We start from the raw sequence: 9,403 nt of genomic DNA, 5'->3' as shown, positions 1-9,403 counted from the left end.
GGTGCTCGAGCGGGAGCTCAGTACCCTGCATATTTTCTCTCTATGCTCTTGCTTTGGTCGCTCTCTCTCTGTTCTGCTTATTCTAAATGCAAAAATCCGTTGATTCCTAAGGCACAATTTACAACGTCTGATCAGCTGGGTATACTGTTACTCAGCAATGAGTAACATTTCTCCCCCCAGAAATACTGTTATGCATAGTGGCCTTATTTCCTATTGTACTGCAATAAATGGTTCCATGTGATGTAGGGCACAGGGCCTGAAAATCTGATTACTTTAGAGACTAGGGTTTCATAGTCACTTAACACCAACATTGTTGCAAATGACCAGAATTAGTGCAAGAGAAGTAGGCACGAAATGCTTGATCATAAATATCAGGCCTTGAGAGAGAATGAAAGCTTCTGTTTTTAATAAGAGAAGAGCCGTTTTTGGAGTAGCACAATCAGACTCAGACGGCTCGTTTCTGCTTCAACAGAGGACAAAAGGAGAAACTTTAAAATCGTGGATGGTGTTGGCGTTAATGCTAGCAAGTCTATACTGTGAGCAGTTCAACAGGAGGAACTTAAATCATCATCAGAACAGGTTCTGTGGATATATTCTTCCTGTAAAGGTGATGTATCTAATGAGTCTATAGAAATGTGTTTAAAAAGGCTGAAGAGTAGCTACTTCTAGAGGTTTATGTACCAACTTCACATGTGAAGTTACTATTTTGTTGCACTCTTCGGAATATGCTGTCAAACTCTCGTGACATCAATGTTTAAGTTTACTTCGAACTCCAAGTCTTAATGTCAATAACTGCAATTTATCATAATGAGGTAACGGTTAGTCTTTGTGGGCTGACTTTGCACTTCAGCTGACAAAATATATTGACTTGTCGGTTGAACTCTTCATTAATGTGCTCCTCAGATTCAATATTTCACCTTGTATTTGACACAAAGGTTGTTGATATGTCAATTTAATATATGCAAAACTACAGGAAATGTTATGTTCCACCATATTCCTTAGTTTCCCACTTAATTCAAAACACTGACGTGCCAAGGTGACACACACTTTAGGAAGTGATGACCTGCTTCATTAGTAAATAACATTTCTAGAGAATTCAGCTTGCTTTGAGTGCTTTTTGTCAGTTCTGTTATGTTCATGCTCTGAAAAGGTGTTTGTTACTCAAAAAAGCAGAAGTCCTATGGAGTCACCGCTTACTGTTGCAAAGCAGTGTTGGCCATAGAACTATCTCAGATAGATTGGTGCCCAGAGCCAGACAAGAGTGGTTCCAGCAAATGAGAATCTGAATCTTCTGGTCATACTTGGAGAAAGATACGGGCCTGAATTAGTGATAGTTTTATCTGTTGTTTATATTAAATCTGAATCTGCTTCATCTGAAAAGGCTAAAACTAAAGCTTTGTACTGTAATTTTCTAGGTCTTTCCTTGCCAAACATAACCTGCTGCAGGCTGGCTGAAAGCCTGTCCCTTCTGGAAATACGGTCAGTGTTCCAGTTGCTCCCCACCTTTAGGCTCTTGGCTTGCAGAAGTACCGGACAGGTTTGCAGGGGAAGAGGTCAGTACTTGCTCCACTGTTTGTTGTTGCCCCAAAGTACACTTCTATAGCAAAGACTCATTACCCACGGTGAAGTAAGTAATCCGATTAAGTGTCAGCCATGATGTTTGTCTCAATTTTAGAATTTAAAGTCCATAAAGTAAACATTTTTAAGAAGCATCAGTGAATCAGAACATCAGTATTGCTATCAGGAAAATCCAATACTGTGGGCAAATAGAAACGCTCTCCTGAAATTTATTTGCCTGTCACCTTCTGTTCAGAGGTTTATGACCCTTAAATAGTTGGTATCTCGCATCTTCCACTCCACCAGAATGAACATTAAACCTCCCGGAGCTGGATACGTTTCCAAATTTTTCCTTTGTGGCCTTTGTAAACGTTGGCGGTAACATCCAGATTTCAAAACAAGCACTCGGCCTCCAATTCTGCAGCGGGGAATGGCAGGAGAAGTGGAGATAGTACAGATGGACGCTGCAGTCCCAGCATGCGCTTTTGAAGTGTCACAGGTGCTGTGACGGCACCCACCATGTATAGTTCTATCTAAATATATCTCGGCGCACCTCTCACAGGAGTCTGCACCCTAAAATGAGAACTGACATCAAAGGCTGGTCAAGAAGGATAAAGCATGATGTGAAAATGCTTGTGCTACCTGAAAGCTGGACTATTGCATGAATGGTAAGTGTAGCCCCCACACAGACTTAACCTACACCAGCACTGCAGCCACTTTGACTGTGCTGTGCACTTACGTTCATTTGCACACCCAAACCCACTGGGTTTTACTTGGATGCTATAATGTAGAGCCAAGAGTGAATTTAGAGCATATTGGAGGAAACCTGGACTCCACTCTGGCCAGTGGTAATGTTGCCACTGACTTGAGCTTTATGGATCCCACATTTTCAGACTCTAAGCCATCGCCCTTTCTGTTGCTGAGTGCTTTACCCACGCAGCAGCTGTAGTCATACTGTTTTCAGGGATGGTCTTCTGGCCCTTTGGGGTGTTTTTCAGGTGGATAACCGGCTTTTTGCATTCCACACGCTCATGTATTGTTTCTAAATTTGTGCTTCTGCAGTTTTTGAGCCACAGTCTGTCTCACGCTGAAAGATAAGACAAGGCTGGAACTCGGTGCTCCCTCCCCCAGAAGCCTTGCCGATGGATGGTGTATTCCTTTCCACTGCCGATAATTGACTATATATTTCCCACAATGTTTTTATTGTATTTCACAGAGAAAAGTAATAAAAATAGAGGCTGTATCACAATCAAAGCAGTGTTTCCATTCCTCAGGCAATATTTTTCACTAACCCAAAGGAAAACACCTCCCCACCCTTTCCTGGTTACTATACTCGGTATATGGTTCTCAGTAAGAAGAAAACCAGATGCCATATTTAAATGTAAGATGGCAGAAACCAGAAAACCAGAAAAATGGGTCCCAGTTCAGGGAAATGTTCCTGCATAGTCTTTGTATTCTTTGAAGTGCAATATGGACACTAATGTTTCCAGAGACATCCGCAAAGACCCTTTGATATATCACCAAGTAGATCGCTGTTTGTGTATGATAAATGCCTTGTTGACACAGTGTGCGCTACAGATTACCTGCCCCGTACTCAGGCGGGGCCTTGTCAGTGCCACACAAAGACGTGAAAGCAAATGCCATTTATGTGGTTCTAGTAATCCTACACAGAAATGTAGCTTCGCAAGTGTTAAACAGACCCCACAGCTATGTTAAGAGACCAGTTCTCAGGGAGAACCGGTTACGTGCCAAGCCCATGCAATCTAGTCATCCTCGTGGTGGTAATTAAATAGCATCTTACAATAAATATAAAAGCAATTAATCTAAGCAGGCATTTATTTCACTTTGCTATAACTGAAAAGGATATATTAATTTCCTGAACATTCTGGGAGAGGAAGGGGATCAATTGCCTGGGGGCTGTAGTATTGGATGTTTCAGCCCCAACGGGATTTTTTTTTTTTGTGGAAAGAGGGAAGCATTGGAAAACAAAATTGAAATGAAGAGAAGGCAAATGAAGTGTGGTGTATGAGCAAGGAACCTTTAGACATCAAAATATACCATTGCAAATGTCTAAAAATGGTCTGTCTGGTGTCATGTCCTTGCATTCAGCAAAGGACAGAACTGTTACATTAAGGAGTGAAGTGATCCATGATACCTTTAACTTATGAAATGTTGGGTAGAATGAAGGCCTTTGTTTGGTAAGTTAAAGGCTGAACTACTTAAAATAATCTAAGGTTGAATGTCTGCCATTCTAAGTCTTTAACATTCTGTTCTTTTTTTTTTTTTTTCTTTTTGAAACATAGTATTAGCAAAGATGAGATGATGCTTAAAAATTTCCAGCCAGATGTGTCTCCAAACATTCCCAGAGATGAAGGATATTCAAATGTAGTTTGGATTCAACCCATTATATAGATAAGTTTGTTTTATAGCTGGCCGCAGCTGTGAAGTTTGGATTCAGATCTGTAAGTCCCCTAAACTTTGAAGACTGTAGTCAAATCTGTGGTTTTGGATTTGAATCTCCAGTTGCTTGTTGCGTCAGGCTGTCATTCACATCTGTTACACCGACAGCTCAGTGCAAAACTCTGATACCAGTTTCAGACTCTGCAAAGTTGAACCTCAGAAAGGCCACTTCTCAAGCACACTGTTCCATATGAGCAGCGACAGCCCCTTATTGCAGGTCTGTAGGTTAACAACTCTCTACATGCCATCTAATGGCCATCGGTGACCCACCACAGAGCACTGGCTGGTGGGTCACAGGTTGTTGGCTCCTGCCCTGCGAAATATGCGTTACATACTTCCTTCATATTATGTTTCTGTGTAAGCGACTGCTGTAGCTTCCCACAGGGATATTACATGATCCTGTGTGGAAGGAGAGAGGGTTGGCGTAGCTGCAAATAGGATGAAAGCTGGTCCTTGAGGCACTCTCTGAGGGCTTATCTATACAGAGTGGTTGCTGAGAAATAAACTAGGAGGTGAATTTACAACACCTCAGCTCCACAGGTGGGCACTCTTAACATGCAGTAAGCAAGTGGAAGGTACTCCGTGTGGAAAACAAGAGGGAAAATACTCCACACAAGCAATGTTGCCGTGAGGACACAGTGCTGTGAGGCTGAGGTCCCGCAGTTTCCCTCTCTTGTTCGCTCTACAGGCAGACCTTAAGACTTCAGCCACGCTGTAAAAAATAACAGCCCACAAATGTCTATCTGGGAGGGTGTCACTGGTTGTCACCATGGCACAGACAGCCTCACCAACTGCAGTGACGGAGCCACCCATGGTAAATGCTGGACAACTCTTCTGACCTGTTAATAGTTGGCAGACTATTTGATGACAGTTGCAAGAATCTGATGCACAGCAGTATCCTTTACAGCAGTTTAATCTTTGTCATCAAATCCCCCAGCAGCCATGATTAATAGCAGCACTTGAGCTTGTTTTGAAAGTTGTATATTTGGCAGCTATGAACTTTGATCTATGGTTTCGCTTTAAAGAATCATTATGACACAAACTTTTCCTGTAATCCTTCCATCTAATTAAACCACACACAAATACTATGTGGGGAAATATGATGCTATTGATATAAGCTGTGTGTTTATTACAATATTTTAGGCACTTTATTAAAGTGGATAGTTGTTCCCAGCAAGATAGTAGATAAGCTCCCCCAAAACAATAACATCACCCAGAAAGAATATATAAGAGAATTTCCCAAGGCCAAATTCGATTAGAAACTTTCTTTGTTGATTAGCACTGTGCCCTTGAACTCGTTAAGGGCTCAGATGTTTTAACCTGAGCTAAAATTACTAGCACTTAATGAATCCAGCCTACTAATGTGTACTTTTCCACAAAAAGTTTGCCTTTGTTCCAGATAGTCAAGGGACTTCAATGTCTAACATGATAGTATCTGTCCTCCTGTAGTAGGTTGTTCAGTATTTGGGTACAATTTAATGGGGAAGTTTTCAAAGATCCAAGAAAATTTATTTTCATATAAATATTTTAAACCATGAAACATCCATCTTTTTGTAGCTGAATCAACAGTAAACCAGACATTTCTTGCTGGTCTCTATCCTGCTATATACTGTGTAGTGAAATTCCCATCAGGTACATAAAGATCATTTTTTTCAAGCCTAGAATATGAACTGTGGATCAGAGTCCCAGCAGAGTTTTCTTCCAGGGCTAAGGTGCAGGGCTGCATAGTCTAGACCGAGTTGACTTGCTTGTGTATTGCATCTTCATGACCCTGGCATTCGTGCAGAAGAGGGTTCCTTCCTCTAGAGCAAACTATCCTGGCTGTGAGCAGCAGTTTTATGGAGCTACCTGGAACCTCTGGAGTTTCTCCTAATTGGCCCAAAGTGTGATTTGGGTGCCACAAAACAGAGATAACAGAGGTGTAAGTCACCATCTTGAGGCTCCTGCCACTGCCAGGTCCACCAGTGTTTATATTTGCTGATCACCATCTTTTCCATATTTTCTGGGTAGACTTTCAGCCAGCTGGCTTTTGCCTAAAACATGACTCCTGTCAGTCCTGGTTAAGCCCAGTGACCATGGTTTCTGAGTCAGTTGGAAAGCAGACAAAGTACCAAGTATAATAATTTTCCCAAATTGTCTCACAAATTTCCAGAGACTTCATATAAATGTAGAACAGCTGAGGCAATATGAGTGATCCCTTAGGGAATTCACAGCTGAGTGCCCTCAAGCAGAGGGAATAGCTGCCCATCACCACGCTCTGGACTTGATCAGAAAGGAGTGAAACAGAACTGCTCTAATGCAATTCCATCTCCTCGTGCCAGGTTCTCCAGTCTTGGTATTAATCCCCGGTGACGAGCTGTGTCCAAGGCTACCACAAGACTAAGCAGAATTAGCAGGGACATTTGTCATGTGTCTGTTGTCATGAGGGAGGCTGGATCGGTGGCCAGAAATGGCCTTGACCTAACCTGCTCCTGAATAGCTGGATGCAAGTTACTTGAGCTGTTGTCCTTTCTTTAGTGGCTCTTCTTTGAAAAGCAAAACTTGCTCAGGTGTCCTGGAATCCCTCGTACATCTGCACAACCAGGGTTTTGCGTGACAGTCGCTGACTGGGCAGAGTGGAGGTATCACACTATTCTGAACCGGCCACAAAGTCTTGAGGGTAGATATAGGGTCAAAATGTATTTCATATGCAACTGGAATAAAGTTTTGTATAAAGAGGTTATAAAACCTCATAAGGACTTTTTACTAGATCAAGGGCCGCCTCTTGTTCTTATTGAACTCAATGGGAATTTTGCTACTGACTTCAAAGGAAGTTGAAAGGAGGCATGAGGGGTTGATTTCCACTACTACATGTGTGCTTCTGCACACCAAATTTGCATCTGGAAAGACCGTGTTTTAGTTGTTTTTTGTTGCTGTAGTTGTGGCATTTTTTGCTACTTGAGAGTTTGTATAAGCACAAGATCTGCCACATGCAGATTGTCTACACACAAGCAAATAGCTTATTTCTGTTGTGCAAAACTATATGTATACTACACATTGCATACATGCAATGTACACAATGAAAAAAGGATGCACTCAACTACCTCATCTGAGTGGCATCATTCTCCTGGGAGATCAAAATCTCTCCTAAGCACATAATGACTGCTGAAGCAGGTTTTGTATTTATCACTGTCAGCTGTATAAAACCAAATCAAATATAAATGAATCCTTTGCAGTTCTTTTCCCAGGCTGCAAAATGGAAAGCTTCAGCTTCGATTCCATAAGCAGGCATAGAGCAGCCTTAAGACCAGATTTGAGAATCCAAACAGTTGTCAAAATGGTTTGGAACTTACTTTAACTTAAACCACTTCTGAGTGCATACTTTTCCATTCTTTTTCTGCAGCAATTTGCAGAGGACGAGATTTATCAACTACACCCAAACGCACTACTTCAGGCAAGAGGGCTTCTTACACAGGAGTATAACTTAAAACTTCAGTGGTTCAGAAACAGGCATGAAGTTGTTAGAATGGGGGCACAATTTAAAAAGTAGTGATTCAGTATGAACAAGGGAGTGACCTTGGAAATACCTGGCAGTTCCGTACAAACCTTGTGTGCGCTAGAGGCTCCCTGGGGCCTAAGCAAAATCAGATTGAACTCATTTCTGTGTCAGTAATAACATATTCTCTCTGCTTTACAGCTGATTGAGACCTTGCTGCTGATAATTTTCTTTTAGGGATGATTTCATAAGCTGTAGATCTTCATGTTAGGATACACTCCTGCATTGAGTGCTTCAGTAATTACCATCCCATTCTTGATATTTACACACTCTTTATGAATCTAGATAATGCTACTATTTCATGGATTTTTATATACTTCAGGTATTAGAAAGCATTATGATAGCCTTCATCAGTGATCTTGTAACCAAGCCATATATATTTAATTCCTTCGACCTTCTCTTGTGAGAAGATGCCCGGGAGACCAGAAGGCAAGCTGAGACAGCATCTGCATCTCTGAGTAAGGATGTAACAGAAAGCAGAGTGGTTGGGTCCTCTCAGCCTCTCAAAAGAAAAATGCTCTGCTTGCTCCTCCCCTCCTGCATGACTCTTTTCTGGATTACTCAAACCATGGGCATGGAGTAGAAGATTGCTGAAGCTTCATAGAAGATGACTACTGCTAATTGGAGAGAGTTCAGGGACCAATATGAGGCGTGTAGGGGGAGGCTGACTGTGTGGTTACGGAGAGTAGCAAGTAGGGAGGCTTGGTGAAAGCCTACACAACCTTGTGGCAAAGAGTTTGGGTAGTCCCATAAAGCATTAGCACCTGGTTGCTGATGAGAACAAATCCAGTTTTCTGAGCTGACTGATGTTTCTTTCCTCTTCGTGAAAAATACGTACTTACGATCTCACACTCTGAAGCTAACCCAGTCAACTTTTCAGAATAGGTTTAATACATTTTGTTGTATTTGAGGTCAAAGGGCTTTGCTGCAGCTGCAGCTCAGCCAAATAATCTGGACCTGTTGCAGGACTTACTAGTCAGAGCTCTGATTTGTGTCAGGTGTAGGTTCAAACCAGATGTGACAGGGATACTTTCTGGTGTTGAAAGCTAAGGAAGGTGTCCCACACTTCCTGGGAGCTTAGCCTTGGGCAATATATACTGAAGAAAATAGATTTAAAAGGCAGACAATAAAAAAGTGACATTGGAAACTGAGTTATAATTCATCTAATAAACAGAAACATCCTATACCATGGTTGTGGTTGTGCCTAGTGTTGATTTTTTTATGCTTTCTGTAAGGCTTGCTTTATGTCCAGGATTAGCTTTTCAACATCCAGGAGTGATAAGGGCTTTTGAAGGGATGTAGACAAGGGATAAGACAAAGGGCACAGAGCAGCTACCAGATTTCTTTTAATTAAAGCAAACATAGCTACCAAAGCTGAGAAAGACAGTGTCCTGGAGACAGGCACGGACACAGAAGCCCGATTTGGAGATCCATATCTTTTAAAAGGTGGAGTTTGGACTAAGAAGCCTTTATGGTTGGAGGGAATGAGTAGACTGAAGGGATATCTGTGCATATAAATCATCGATACACAAAAGTTGGAGCTCATGGTATCACAACCGGACTAGGCTTGCCTGTCAACTCTGGCAACCCGCAGTGCTGGGTGAATAGCTAAGGACATAGCACAGATCCTCATCACCCATTTTGACCTGATAGGAAGATGTTTCAACCAGAGCGCTTCATGCCATTTTGTCATACGGATTTATGCCCATAGGTCCTGGTGGGACCTCACAGATCCTCACTTTGCATTGACAACAGTGTTTCAGTGTAAAATAATCAGTGACTGAGAATACTCTGATGGACAGTTTCATTGCGACAATTAACAGGAATTTTCTCACATCGCGGTGTTAGACT

Source organism: Accipiter gentilis, chromosome 15, assembly GCF_929443795.1.
Source record: "Accipiter gentilis chromosome 15, bAccGen1.1, whole genome shotgun sequence".
In the NCBI taxonomy this organism is placed as follows: Eukaryota; Metazoa; Chordata; class Aves; order Accipitriformes; family Accipitridae; genus Astur; species Astur gentilis.
The sequence above is the reverse complement of the archived record's forward strand: the minus strand, read 5'-3'. Positions refer to the sequence as shown.